Source organism: Bombina bombina, chromosome 9, assembly GCF_027579735.1.
Source record: "Bombina bombina isolate aBomBom1 chromosome 9, aBomBom1.pri, whole genome shotgun sequence".
Lineage (NCBI taxonomy): Eukaryota > Metazoa > Chordata > Amphibia > Anura > Bombinatoridae > Bombina > Bombina bombina.
Window position 1 is genome coordinate 82,177,010 of NC_069507.1, and position 16,472 is coordinate 82,193,481.

Sequence of the window (16,472 nt, forward strand, 5' to 3'; positions counted from 1 at the left end):
ATCATTGTCTGCGTTAAAATGCAGGTATTTTCAAGGTTATTATTTTTTCAGCTTAGTTGCACCATAAACTACATCCTAAATAAGTTTTCAAAACTAATACATTTGGAGTAGAGAATGGTATAAGAATTAACAGGAGGCCAGACTAATATCTAGTAAATCAAACCATAGTGTGTGAGCATAACGTGAAAACATTTTTATAAAGCCGCAAGTGGCACTACTTTCCTGATGGAGAAAACATATGATACTGCCAGAGAGTGCCAATAAAAATGAAATAAGTTGATGCAAGATTTGTGACATCTTAGCTTTTTTGCAATACATAAAGAACCATATATGAAGTTTAGTACACATAACTCAAGATGCCCAAAAAACAAAAATCATGTGAAGCACACCAAAATAACCATATTTCCACTAAAGAATTCATGATGAGCACTGAATGTTAAAATAAACTATAATATAATATGTCACCTATATGATGGATCATAAAATCCTGCCTTAAAATGTAATTTGTTATTTGATCACTGGAACGTCATGTTTAACTTGACAGGAACATACTCTGGAGAAGTAGGCCACATTTATATGTGTTTGCATTTTGGGAATTCTGCTTATTGACAGCTTCATAAATTGGGCCATTATGTTTATTTGTGATGAGGACAGGTCAAGGATTGGGGTAAAACCAGTTGGAGAGACAGGGTCAGTGGCAATTAGAAGTATTTATGGTGGGGATTAGGGCAAGGAGTCTTTATTTCTAGTAGCAAAATAAGGCAGGTATCAGTTTTACAAATTTGGTGTAAGAAACTCCATGTAAGCTGATGATATCAAACAGTGTATCAATAAACATACGAGATTCCGTAGCAATATGGAAAATCTACCCAAGTGGGAAATTTCAAAATGCTTACCTACATGTAATTTAATATTCTCTTGAAATGCAAGCACATCTGTTAGAAACAATATAATAAGATTTAATAAGAACTGCGCCAGAAAAGGAAAGGCTACCCAATTTATAGTATATGACCCTCTACATATACCAAAAGGACAATCAGAGATACAAAAAGGTTTAAAAGGGAGCGCTAAAATAGCTATTCCAAAAAAAAACTAGTTTTAGAGAAAGAGACAAATTATATTTGCCTAAGTGGTGATGGTGGGTAAAGTATTTATCTGGGAATAAAAATGCAAAATACAATGAATGAAATTCAGCTAATAAAACTAATAAAAATTATCAAACTCAATCTCAAAATGTATTAGTATAAACACATAGGTAAAAACATGAAATTAGTGGTTAGTTTTAAAAAAGCATATTTAGGTGGCGAATATGGCCATTCCAAAAAATAGTGCTACAAATATGAAATTGCTGTATTCAGATAAAAAGTATAAAGTAAGAAATAATATGATCCAGACTAAAATGATATATATGATATATACAAAACAAAGAAAAGGCTTCAAACAGTTGTGTAGAAAGTGACTAATGGTGATAGCCCGATGGAATAGTTATGTATAAGTCTTTCAAGAGTATGTCTCCAAAGGTGTACTCCTGTTCGTTACGCCTTTGGAGACATGGGGGCCTATCTATCAAGCTCCGAACGGAGCTTGAGGCCCCGTGTTTCTCGCCAGAAACACCAGTTATGAAGCTGCGGTCTAAAGACCGCTGCTCCATAACCCTGTCCGCCTGCTCTGAGCAGGCGGACAGGAATTGCCGGAATTCAACCCGATCGTGTACGATCGGGTTGATTGACACCTTGCGAGTCTGCAGGGGGCGGCGTTGTACCAGCAGCTCTTGTGAGCTGCTGGTGCAATGCTGAATATGGAGAGCGTATTGCTCTCCGCATTCAGCGATGTCTGTCGGACCTGATCTGCACTGTCCGATCAGGTCCGACACACATTTGTTAAATAGGCCTCCTTTTCCTTATAGACTTATACATAAATACAAAGATAATATTTAGTTCCTGCTATTTCCTCACTAGAGACTATGAGGCCTATTTATCATAGGTCTTGCAGACCTGATCCAACAGTGCGGATCAGGTCCGCAAGACCTTGCTAAATGCGGAGAGCAATACGCTCTCCGTATTCAGCATTGCACCAGCAGCTCACAAGAGCTGCTGGTGCAACGCCGCCCCCTGCAGACTCACGGTCAATCAGCCGCCAGCAGGGGGTGTCAATCAACCCGATCGTACTCGATCGGGTTGAATTCCGGTGATTCCTGTCCGTACGAAGCTTGATAGATAGGCCCCTATAAACTCAATTATTCCATCGGGCTATCACCATTAGTCACTTTCTACACGACTGCTTTACGCCTTTTCTTTGTTTTGTATATATCATATATATCATTTTAGTCTGGATCATATTGTTTCTTACTTTTTATCTGAATACAGCAATTTCATATTTTTAGCACTATTTTTTGGAATGGCCATATCCGCAACCTAAATATGCTTTTTTAAAACTAACCACTAGTTTCATGTTTTTACCTATGTGTTTATACTAATAAATTCTGAGATTGAGTTTGATCATTTGAGTTTTATTAGCTGAATTTCATTCATTGTATTTTGCATTTTTATTCCCAGATAAATACTTTACCTTCCTTCACCACTTAGGCAAATATAATTTGTCTCTTTCTCTAAAACTAGTTTTTTTTTGGAATAGCTATTTTAGCGCTCCCTTTTTAACCTTTTTGTATCTCTAGCAACAGTATAACTCAGAATGACTCATGGCATTCCAATATACATAATGAACCGTCCAAGTAGGTCTGTCACCTATTATCATAATATACTGTCCTTGTGAGTGATTTTTATATGCCTTTTTATATGCCTATGTTTTTACATGTAGATTATAATAAATGTTAACTGTTTTATACATTGAATTTCTCTTGAAACCTCATGAAGTTGGCTTGTCTTCATTTCCTGTGGTTCATATCAATTAATAGTCAGGAGGCATTACCATTTATTGAGCCCTGTTACTAAATAATAGTGGTGTGAGCTGGTTCAGGTTGCACAAATCAAGCCTCAATTAAAAAAAATCTGAAATTGCTAAATTTTATATTAGTGGTTCTATTATTCAATCTATTATAAGATCTCTTATACTAATCTGCTTGTTAAATTTAAACACTATAAATTGGCATATACTTCAGTGTAATGTAGGGTTTTATTTAATGTTTTGGGTAACAAGGTGTCATTAGTTAATAAATCAGTGTTCACTTTTTCCATGCCAGTACAGAGCTGGAAAACATTATTCTATTTCCTTTAACAACCTTTGTCAGTAATTGAAGTAGGAAATGCAGATGCTGTGATACTTATCCAAAGACATCTGCCAAATGGGCCAACTGCCTCATTGAATTGCTTTTGCTATGAAGGGATTGTGATACTGGCTTTTTTAACTCTGTGTTTATTATCTTAGAATTGGAAAAATTATGATTGGACTGTAGTAGTAAGACTAGATTCTCGGCCAATGTTTGGTTGATTGAAAACAAATTTGAATAATATATAATATTACCACTCTCCAACAAGTGCTATGACTATAAATAAATCTTATCACATTGACATAGAAGTGACAAGAGTATTATAGGTACATACATAGGACATTATTTATTTATATATATATATATATATATATATATATATATATATATATATATATAGGGCTCGATTTATCAAACATATTCTCCTTAATTTGCGCCTTAATTCATGCCGTCGTAATATATCTCCTATTTATCAATCAGAAATACTCCGAAAAATGTGCAAATACGACTGCAAAATTCTCGCCCTTCAATGTCCCTCGCCTAGGCGCACATTTGCGTAAAATAAAGCTTTAAAACGCCCTTTTCAGGGTGTATATTCAAGAATACGACCTATTTCTCTCCAAAATATATATTTATCATTATCGCCATTGGAGAGCCTAAAGTTCTCCTCCTAATACGACTACTAATGTTCTCCATGAAGAGATAGGAGAACATCTAATTTACTCCATATTTTCAGCGCAAGAAGATGGATTATTTCCTGATTTTGTCTGCAATTTCTTTAGCAAGGGGCCATGAAAATCGACGAAATGAACAGATTTTGCCAATACGTAGACGGCAAAGAGTTCCACGTGTTTTTCTACCTCGTTGTGGACTACAGGCATTATCTGATTATCAGATAAAAAAAAGATTTCGCCTAAACAGGGAGAGCATACAAAATCTATATGTTCTAATACAGAATGATCTAGAGCCACAGACTAGAAGAACAAGGGCAATACCTGGAATGCTCAAGTTATTGGCAGTTTTGCATTTCCTAGCCACGGGCTCTTTTCAGGCTGTGTCCAGTGCAGTGGTTGGCATGAGTCAGCCTTCTTTTTGTAGACATTTGAGGACTGTCTTAAAAGCGATTTTGAAGCATCTAAATAAATTTATATATGTGCCAAGGAATGTACATGAATGGCACCAAGTAAAATCTGGTTTTTATCAAGTTGCCGGCATTCCAAATGTCCTAGGTGCAATAGATTGCACACATATTGCAATTCGACCACCAGCTTTAAGGGAGGAGCAATATCGAAATCGTAAACACTTCCACTCTCTCAATGTTCAAGCAGTATGTGACTCTAACCTTCGATTTTGGGCAGTAAGATCAGGTTTTCCAGGGTCATGCCACGATTATCACATATTAAAGCAGTCTGCTTTATTTGCAGCATTTGAACGTGGAGAGATGCCACACGGTTGGCTATTAGGTGAATATTAAAATTTTTATATTTATTTATAAAATGTCATATTTGAACCTCATAAACCTGTTGTTACATGTCGCTAATTTGTAATTGTATTATATTTTTGAAGGTGACAGCGGGTACCCCTGTAGGCCTTGGCTCTTGACACCTGTACCAATACCTCATACACGATCAGAAATCAAGTTCAACGAATCTCACAGGTCGACAAGGAGTGCTATTGAGCGTACATTCGGGGTACTGAAAATGAGATTTCGAGTGTTGGACCGTTCTGGTGGTGATCTACAATATTCCCCAGAGAAATGTAATGACATAATTCTGGTGTCATGCATAATGCATAATATAGCTATTTCCCAAGTAAATATAGATGAGGTGTGTCTGGAGGATGTGCCAGAAGATGTTTATGTTCCTCAGGAAATTGTCACAAGACATACCACAAGAGCTGGAGTGGAAAATCGTCTTGAAATTATTGAACGATTTTTTAGATGTAAGTCTACTTAATAAAATTGTATTAACATGTTAATATTGTTTGTTCTATATTATTAATTACACCTTTTTTCTTTTTTTCAGGAAATTTTCTGATTGGATTCAAATACCTTTGGTTTATTTTAATAATTAAAATAGATAGAATTGTATATATATATATATATATATATATATATATAATTTTATTTTTATATAAGAGAAATTACATAGTTTGATACCAAAGTTGTGTTGTGTTATTTATACATATATATATATATATATATATATATATATATATATATATATATATATATATATATATATATATATATAAAAATACATATATTTTTTTTTTTTTAAATAGAATTTATATAGTTTTTTACCAAAGTTGTGTTGTGTTATTTATACATATATATATATATATATATATATATATATATATATATATATATATATATATATATATATATATATATATATATATATATATATATATATATAAAAAATAGAGTTATATATATCTTTTTCTATTTTTGATGAATACTTTGAAAAAAAAAAAGGTTCGTTATTTACTTTGAATTAAAATTTTTTATTTCATAATATAAAAAACTTTATTAAACACCAAAAATTAACATCAAAACAATGAACTCGAATAAACATTAACAAAGGTTATAAGTGCGTTAAATATTTTAGAACCCATAACTTGAAGGTATATATGAACAATAGAATTATAAATCAGGATGTCGTCTATTCAAGAACTCTAACTTTTTCTGATAATACTCCTTTTGCACTGTTAACTGTTCTTGAAGTATATTATTTCTCTGTTTTTCTAATTCTATCATTTGTTTAAAAAATTCATTTTGTTCATTTCTGAAAGACAATGCCATATCTGTTAATCTTTCAACTTCATTTGGTCTCTCCGGTTCATCTATCTGACATTGTTCTGCATCCTCAATCTCTTCCTCACATTCTGATTCCTCTACATGTGGTGTTTCAAGTTGTGTTGATGTTTGTCCCTCTATTTGTGTTTCATAATCATCATCATCCTCCTGACAAACTGTGTCAGTCACAAGTGGTTGTAATGTGATTTCTATTTCATCTATGAATGTTAAAAAAAATAAATTAAAAAAATAAATTAAATTAATAAAAAAAAAAAAAAAAAGGTCAATAATTACCATCAAATAATGTAATTGACGAATCCTGCATTGTTTGTAGTAATCCCCTGACACCTGTAACAATAAATACATTGATATTCATATATATGTTTTTAAATTAAATATCTTTACATAAACAGAATTTTCAGGAGAAAAGTAAGAAACGTATTAATACATATTAATTACATTTCATTGTCCATTCTTTTCATTAATACAAATGATATTAACATTTTTGTAATATACTTTTACTTACTGGTAGTTTCTTCCCTGCATAGTATACCACATGAAGATGTTGTGGGTTGTTGATGTTCACTAGTCAACTCAGACTCGGATGGTAGGTCCACCTGGGCATTTTCTATTTCATTTTCAAACGCCTGTTCATGTTCTTCTATAGTACATATAAACAAAATAAAAAATAATTAAAATTAAAAATAGAAAAACTGAATATACAAAATACATGTTAAAGAAATAGTATAGTGTAAATTATTCTTTCATTATTCTGATAGAGCATGGAATTTCCAAAATTTTTTATAATTCAATACTATTATAATTTTTATATTTTCTTCTTTTTGGATTATCTTTCATTTCCCCCCCAAAAAAACTAAGTTTAGAAGCGTGGCCATTTTTGGGTGTGACACCTGTTTAGCGCTTGAGGATTGGTTTCTTTTTAAATGTAGCCATCCAATTAATAAGCGGTATCCATGTCCTCATCCAAAAATGGTCCTGCTTCCAAGCTTACAATCAAACTTTGTTAAATACATATTAAAATCAAAAAATATAAAATATTAATATAAAAAAATTATTACCAGGGTATGCTCTGTCTGAATCATGAAATATAAGTTACGAATATACTATACTATTCGTTTAATAGCAATCAATTAGATATTTACCTTGAAAATCCATGGTATCTGATGGGACATCAAGTCCCACCACGACAGCATCCCCCATCCTGGCATACAGCATCTGTTCATAGTCGAGCAGTTCAGCCCTATATGCGGGGCCTCCACCAGTTCCTTTTGATAACTGCTTTTCCTTACATACTTTTCTTTTAATATTCTTACGAATATCATTCACCCGCTTCCGACAGGCCCTGACGTCTTTCGGAAAACTACCCTCTGCTGACACAGCACGACTAATTTGTTCCCAAATAGCCTTTTTTCTTTGAGGGTTGACAGATTTTGCTTGATAGCCGATAATAACATCATAATGTTCGATGACAACTTCAACTAAAATACAGTTCTGTCGATGACTAAACATCACACTTCGGCCACTTTTCGTCTTTCCAGCTAGTCCAGTAGCCATCGCAAATTTAGATCAAAAAATGGCGCTAATAAGAATAGTGTCTTCGTTCGAAGTCAGAATAAAGTAATGAACAATTATCACTAACAACTTTTGTTCCAGAACGTTACAGAAATGGGGCGTTATATGAATAGATTACTGAATAATTTAAATAAAATTAGTAACTGTAATTTGATTGCACAATTAGAATGTACTTTATTCCTATTGGTCAAATGTGTATTTTTTTCAAATTGATGTGTCTTTATTTTTATATACATTCTTTTTTAAAATTCGAAACTATTTGTATGTATCAATTGGGGTAACAACGAACATAGCCCTAAAAATAAATTTAACCTATGAAAACAAAAGTATCGACTGTAGAAATATCGTCACAGTTATTGCGCATTGTAACAATTGCCAGTTATCTTGTATCGACTGTAGAAATATAGTGCACGTTATTGCGCACTTTGTAACAACTTAAATGTAATCTATATTTATACAAAAAGATGTCAATAGTTTAATATTTTTTCTTTAATATTGATCAATAAATAAGTTTCTACTCGATTACTTATTTCTTTTAAACATAAATCATTTTTAAAATGGGTATATTTTAATGCGCAATTACAATAACAATTAGTTCCGTTATTGGGTGGAGTTTTATGGTTAGAGAGATACATACATACATTTGAAGATGAATCGTTCCAAGAAGTTTTCCATTGGTGAATTACTGATAATCACCTATACAATGGAAAAGTATTTTCCGAAAAAAAGGAAGGGGATATTCACATTGGAACAGGATAAAAGAAGTCCAATTTTATCAGAGATGGTGCGACGGGTCAGACGTCTGTCTGGCCATAATAGGACTAGAAAACAGTGCCTGAAGCGTTATAATGATCTAATCCGGAGACAATCTAAATTTAGGACCCTAATAAGAAGCTATGTTATGAAATGTAATTATTTATGTAATAGTTGTGTATCAATTTTGTAACTCTATTGTAATCTGTCATTAGTTGTTACTTTGTTTACATAATCTTGAACTTTGTACAAAAATATAATTGCAAATTAAGTATCCATTTCAGCTTTATTGCGGTTTGTGAAACAGTATTAACAATGTAATTGTTTCAGTCTGATGTTGTACTGTAAAATCGATTACCAAAATAAATACAATTTTATTTCAATTTTTTACAGTCAAAAATAGAAAAAGGCCCCGTTATCTGCGCCCAATAAAATGGAATCCATCCAGTCCAGAAGCTGATTGTGATCCACTACCGACTGTTTTTCTGGAGTCTGAGGCTATAATTACAACAGGTATGAATATAGTTACTAAAATGTATAATATTAAGATAACTCATCATTGATATTAACATTTATATGTTCAAAATTTTTACAAAAAGGGAAAAAAAAAAAAGAGGCGACAACGTCGCAGAAGGCCAATGCCCATCATTGATGATGAATCTGACAATGAAGGTAGATTTAATTCACATATATCTTACAAATAATTAAATTATTCTATTTAATGACTATAATCATATTAATTATAGACATGATTGAAGAAGATACAAACCAAAATGCCATTGAAGATATAATTGTTGAAGAGGAAAATAATAATATGATTCAAGATTCACCAAATAGCGAGCAACAACAAGACAATAATATATGTAGGTTCATATGTCTATTCAGTCACTCCTTATATGTCATTATTTGTACTAAAATAGAACTTTTGTGTTAGTGAATAATTATTGATAAGAGATATGGATTTCAATCAGCATTGTTCTATTACATAAGTATTCCTGTTATAATTATTTTGTATGTCTTTCAGCTATTCAAGATGAAGGACAGAACCTTGAACATGAAGAAGAACTGCAATCAAATTCGTCCAATCTAACGGAATTTTATGATTGGAGTGAGTTCTTTTGTATCATAACAATCTTTAGCTTTCAGTATTGTGTGGAACAAAAGATGCATGTGCGTGTACACAGTATTATCAAGATGACATGCTTTTAAATAATAACAGAGGTGTAGATAAAACCTTCTAACAAGATATTAGTCTTTTGTCTGTGTTTCTTGTTAGCATTAGATAAAACACTATTTATCTTGTAATACTGAACTGAAATGTATTCAATTCATGACATAACTATTTTTCTATTTTTCATTGGTATAGTGCCTGAAGATCAAGAAATAACTATCAACAAAAAATAAATTTTGGATACCCTGCTGGAAGTTGAAAATAATTTGATAAGGACATACATAAAAGTGCAAAACTTAAGAGAAAAATATCAATCGTTTTAATTAGGAACAATAAAGCAAAACGTTATTTCTTTTCATTTTTAAATAAAAAAAATTATTATGATATGAAAATAACATTTATTTTGGTTTTCAATAAATCCATATATTTTACAATTTAAAGGTGTGTGTGTGTTTATTTAATCCAAAACATTGAATTATTTTATTTAAAAAAAAAAAAAAAAAGCTATATTAATGCTGAGGGGGGAGGTGGATATAAATATAAGAGTTGGGTTAGATCAAAGAGTTGGGTTATATCTTTGAAATACATAAACTCATGTTTAGATAAGTAGTTCAAAAGTTAATACAAAGATATAATTTGTAATACAATTTGGAATGAGATCTTGATGTGCTTTCTTAAATAATATAAACATTGATACAACAAATAATAAAGTAGATATCAAAAAATTGTGTTATTTTCAACATTAAATTTTAATCTTACCATTTAACTTCTATCCCTTCAAAGATTTATATGTGAGAGAATGTGATAATATGATCACAATTATTATATTCAAATTTTTAAAACATTGTTAGCGATTATCGGAAATATAAATAAAGTTTGTGTTTATTGAAAAGCACACATCGAATTTGTAACATTGATAACTGAACAATACAAATTAAAAAGTAATCAATGAGAATTCCCATTTATTTCTCATATGCGCTTTAATTTAACACATTTTTAATAATAAATATGGCGCAAATATATGAATAACGGCGAGATTTATCAATATCACTCCACATCTCGCCTTTGGAAAGTAACGTAGAAATACAACCCCTTTTATGATAAATAATGGCACACATGTGCGCCTATCCGATGGCGATATGCAGATTACTTGACGGAGAACGGAACGGCGATCTTGAACAAAGTTTGATAAATCGAGCCCATAGAGAGAGAGAGAGAGAGAGAGAGAGAGAGAGATAAAAGATTTTATAAAGCACAGTACTTGTAGAAACAGGCAACTGAGCTGGAGGTGCACAGTTGTGTAGGTAATAGAGAAAAGCTGCTGGAATAAACAATATATAGTGTAAAGAGATTGCCCTTTAAACTCTAGACACAAGAGGAGAAATACGTGGAGAAGATTAGGTGAATTCTACAGCGCTAGTCCCTGTTTTATTAAGTAATTAAATTTAATTAGATCTGTTTGAATAAGACCAGTAAAAACAACAGATGTGTAGTATTAAAATGCAGCCTGTACACACAGTTTAAATGCAAGGAATTTATATATCAAATTTCATTCCAAAGTATATATCGTCCATACAATCTATGCGGTATTTCAGCAGTATTAAGAACAATATTCAAAACAAGAATATATCAGTAGCACTTCTAATGGGGAATCCTTAAGCGGTCTCTCAGTACACTTACTTCTGTGTCCTCAATCATATGAGGTAAGTGATAGATGTTTAAGTAGGTCCGGTGTGGAACAAAATTCCTTCCGATTAAGCCAATTTCTTAACTCTTCCTCAGTGCCACTCAGCGTTTCCCCTACTGCTTCACTCTTCACACGATTGGTCCACTTTCCACAGAAACTCCCGTATGTGTGGTTAGGAATGAAGGAGACCAAACATAGTGTGATACCGTAGAAGCAGTGTTATATTTATTAAAATACAAATGGTACTCACAAGTATGTCCTCAAACACATGAGGTATAGATGTAACGGATAAAAGGAAATCAGAGTACAGTCGGAACTCAGTGCCCCGGGACACCACAGTAGAACCGAACAGTGTACAGCGTATTGGAACAGCCAGATTCAACACCCGGGTAGAAGTGCTACTGATATATTCTTGTTTTGAATATTGTTCTTAATACTGCTGAAATACCACATAGATTGTATGGACGATATATACTTTGGAATGAAATTTGATATATAAATTCCTTGCATTTAAACTGTGTATACAGGCTGCATTTTAATACTACACATCTGTTGTTTTTACTGGTCTTATTCAAACAGATCTAATTAAATTTAATTACTTAATAAAACAGGGACTAGCGCTGTAGAATTCACCTAATCTTCTCCACGTATATATATATATATATATATATATATATATATATATACTGTATATATATATATATATATATATATATATATATATACATATATATGTATATACATATATATATATATATATATTTATATATACATATATATATATATATATATACAGTATATATATATAATTTATTTTTTAAGATGAATTTACATTTTTTTTACTGTTGCTTTTCTCTTCCCATCCTGCAAAACTATACGCATTATATGTAGAATTATCTGATTGTTCAATTTTTTTATTTTTTTTTTAAGTGTGACCAAATTAACATGAATAAAACTTTATGATGACTTTAAGGTATTCTTTGTTTTTCTGTTTCCAATATAAAAGCCATTCACAGTGAACTGAAGTTTTTCATTTGCAATAAGACTTGTATATAAATGAGTCACTTGTGATCTTGAATGCAATAATACATATGAAAAATATGCTAAAAAAAAACGTCTGAAACCAAATATTGTGAATATACAGCAAGAATTTTATACAAGGTATAAAATGTTTGTTTTTATTTTTCTGCTTTAAAAAAATTAAATATATGTGGGTTTATTTCAGTTTCACATAGAACATTTTTGCAATGTACTTCAATTAGTAAAAATGCATCTAATAAAAGATATTACTGTTTTTCAGTGGCATATGCATATATGCTGTGAGGGCCCTTGCAGCATTAATCAAGCTCTGAGGGCTGGCATTGACGTGTATTGTGTCAGTAAAGACCTAATTTATTTCATATAAACAACTACTGGCCCAGTTAGTGCATTGGCCCCCTGAGCATATGTGCGTAACTAGCTAAAAAATAATAATACCTTTCACTAGAAGCATTTTTTTGCTAATATAAGTATAATGAAAATGTTTCTGTTTGAAAGGGAAATGCACCCATGCACACTTTAGTTTTGATCTTTCTATCCCTTTAACCCCTTCCCAGCCATCCTAACAATGGGCTTTAGTGCCGTTAGGACGGCATGGAACGTCCTACCCTTTGGTTGTCCTTAAGCCATAGTCACTATCTAAATGGCTGGACGGCGTACCTAGCATCATAGACACTCCCCCTTGACCCGAACCCATCATTAAAATTACGTGATAGCATGAACGATCCATTTATTAACATTTTTACTTATTTGTTTTACATCAGAACTTTGTTCCAATGTAGACAAATAAGTCCTGTCGGGAAAGAGTTAATTGATTATCTTTCTTATTATTATTATTATTATTATTACAGTGCTAGAATCAACTTCTGAATTCCAATACAATACAAAATATGAGAGCACAGTTGATTTTAAACCCACTTAAATTTTGTATGTGACAAGAAAATCTGATTAGACATGAGAAAGAACTACAGTTCCAAAGGGTCTCTAATGAGATTTTCTTGGTGATTTTTAGTTTTTCATGGAAGCAAAGAAGCAACGTAAAGAGAAACATGATAACTAATGTAATACTAATTTAAAGGGATATTAAACTGCCGGACACAATATCATCAGGATGGTTGCTACTTACCATGCTATTGTTTTCCTCCTGTTTGTATCACTTTTTAGAGCTGGCCTCTTATTTTAACCCTTTACAGATACCAGTTGGTAAAGTTCCACATTTTCATATTGAGCATCATCATCTTAGTGTTCACATATTATTACACTCTGTGACAGAAGGGTTTATTCTATGTTGGGTAATGCTGCTGAGAATATTGGGTTAGCACGTACAATACAGAGAGGGAAGTTTCATACATTTGTTATTTTTATACACAGTATTAAAAGGATTACATAATAAAAAAATCCACAAAGACAACAAAATCCACAAAAATGAATTCACCATATATATTAATGGACCTAAGTTATCTTAACATGAAATCTAAAAATGTCATATTTGCTTTGTTTTATTTATCTTTTAAGGATCTTATTTAGTCTTACAAAAATAATGTTGGTTTCTGTGTTCTAAAGTTTTCTTTTCTTATCCAATTATAAATCAAGGTCTAGATTCCAATGCACCCCCTCATCAAACTGAACAACAGAATCAGACCATTAAATTATTTTTATTTGCTAATAGATATAAAGGCCCAGTGGTATACCTAATTAATTCCTTGCAAATTCCCTAAAATTGTCACATAAATGAAGTGCTACGCAAACTTCTATTACTTCCCAACATGGCTATCTTACCTTAGTCTGTAAACACTGGCCTTAATTTACAACATTCCAGCAGTCATATACATTTCAAAGGGTTAAAGGGACATTCTAGTCAAAATTGAAATTTCATCATTTAGATAGGGCATGAAATTTTAAACAACTTTCCAATTTACTTTTATCATTAAATTTGCTTTGTTCTCTTGGTATTCTTTGTTGAATGCTAAACCTAGGTTGGCTCATATGCTAATTTACAAGACCATGTAGGCTGTCTCTTATCTCAATGTACTTTGATATTTGTTCACAGCTAGACGGCGCTAGTTCATGTGTGCCACATAAATAACATCATGCTTACTTCCATGGAGTTATTTATCACTAATTGGCTAAAGTGCAAGTCTGCCAAAAGAACTGAAATAAAGGCACAATCTGCAGAGGATTAGATACCAGGTAATGACTGAGGTAAAACTGATATTAATATAACTGTGTTGCTTCTGCAAAACTGGGGAATGGGTAATAAAGGGATTATCTATCTTGTAAAACAATAAACATTCTGGAGTACACTGTCCCTTTAATGTTAATTTTCAATATATTTTGAGCATCAACAATGATTTTCAGCAATATTTTGCTCTCATACCTTACCTATTTTCCTTAAACCCAAAACCTGAAATCCCATTGCACCTACCTTTTGTATCTAATAACCTTTACCCCAACCTCCCTAGTACTCATTACATAATAGAAACCTAACATTATGACACCCACATTCAGCTACACCTAGCTCATTTATATTTATGGAATTTAGGGCATTCATATTCATGGGATTTATTCTTTGCATTTAATGCTTAAATTCATATCCATATAAAAGGATTTTGACCAAAATCCTCATAAAGTAGCCCATAGCAATTTAATTTTGATTTCATAAAAAATTAACCTCCATCTCCAAACCAGGACAATTAGGCAACAAATATTGCCTTAAAGGGTTACTTAACCCAAATGTCTTCTTTCATGATTCAGATAGAGCATGTGATTTTAAGCAACTTTCTAATTTACTCCTATTATCAATTTTTCTTTGTTCACTTGCTATCTTTATGTAAAAATCAGGAATGTAAAGCTTAGAAACCGTCCCATTTTAGGTTCAGCATCCTGGATAGCGATTGCTTATTGGTGGGCAACATTTAGCTACCAATAAACAAGAGTAACCCAGGTTCTGAACAAAAAAAATGGGCCTGGCTGCTAAGCTTTTAATTCCTGCTTTTTAAATAAAGATAGCAAGAAAATAAAAAAATATTGATGATAGGAGTAAAATAGAAAGTTGCTTGAAACTGCATGCTCAATCTGAATAATTAAAAAATAAATTTGGGTTTAGTATCCCTTTAATACATTTATTTACACTGGTAACACAATCATTGTGGAACTAGAGATGATGAAATTACTGAAGGTAACAATAAAAATAAGTATTACATGGATACTCTTGTATTCTAGATACCTTCATTTAAATACAAACTTTTTCTAGCCTATTTAGAGTGAACATAATGCAATTTAAAGCAATGCTCATTGGAAAGCTTTTGACAGGTAAATTATTTTCCATAGCCACTTAATTAGAACTTGTGACTTTCCAAAGATACTTTTTATGTATCATAAGAAAACTAGCTTAGGCTAATATAGGTTTAAATAAATGGTAATTTCTTGTTAGCTCCCTGTATTTATTTCAGTCTTTCATGTTTTTTTTATTTCTGTAACGGAAGTGTCGCCATAATATGAAACCATAATATGAAACCTACTTACAAAGCTTTCACGTTCCAGCGTAGGTGTGAATATATAACCACCACTTGAATCAGAATGTTTATTATATAGTTACATTCTGATTATAATATCTTCTTTTTTATGCGTTATTTTTAACTTATATGTGTTCTTCGTGGACATTTTTCCTGTTGGACTAAAGTTGAGAATCTTTGATCTTGAAGAATCTTAATAATGAATTTTTAATACATAGCATACTATTGTTCCTTATATATTATAGCCTTAACGATGAGTCAATTTTAGAATTTAAGTTTTAAACTGGAAATAATACTTACACTACCCAGAGTCTCATTATTTTTTAATTAATTTATTTGTTTAATTTTTATTTAATGTTGCTGATGGTGATGAAGATGGTAAATGACTTATATGTCTGAATTCCCTCTTTTTAAATTAATAAATAATACAATATCATTTATTATTATCAGTTATTTGTAGAGCGCCAACAGATTCCGCAGCGCAATAAACAAAGGGGGAGTACAACAAAACAATTATAGGGATCAAATGGGTAGAGGGCCCTGCCAAGAGTTGCACTGTTGTAGTCAGCTCTTGAGAAGGTGATATAGAAACAGCTGGACTCAAAGGGGCATATTTATCAAGCTCTGAATGGAGCTTGATGCCCCTTGTTTCTGACGAGCCTGCAGGCTCGCCAGAAACAGCAGTTATG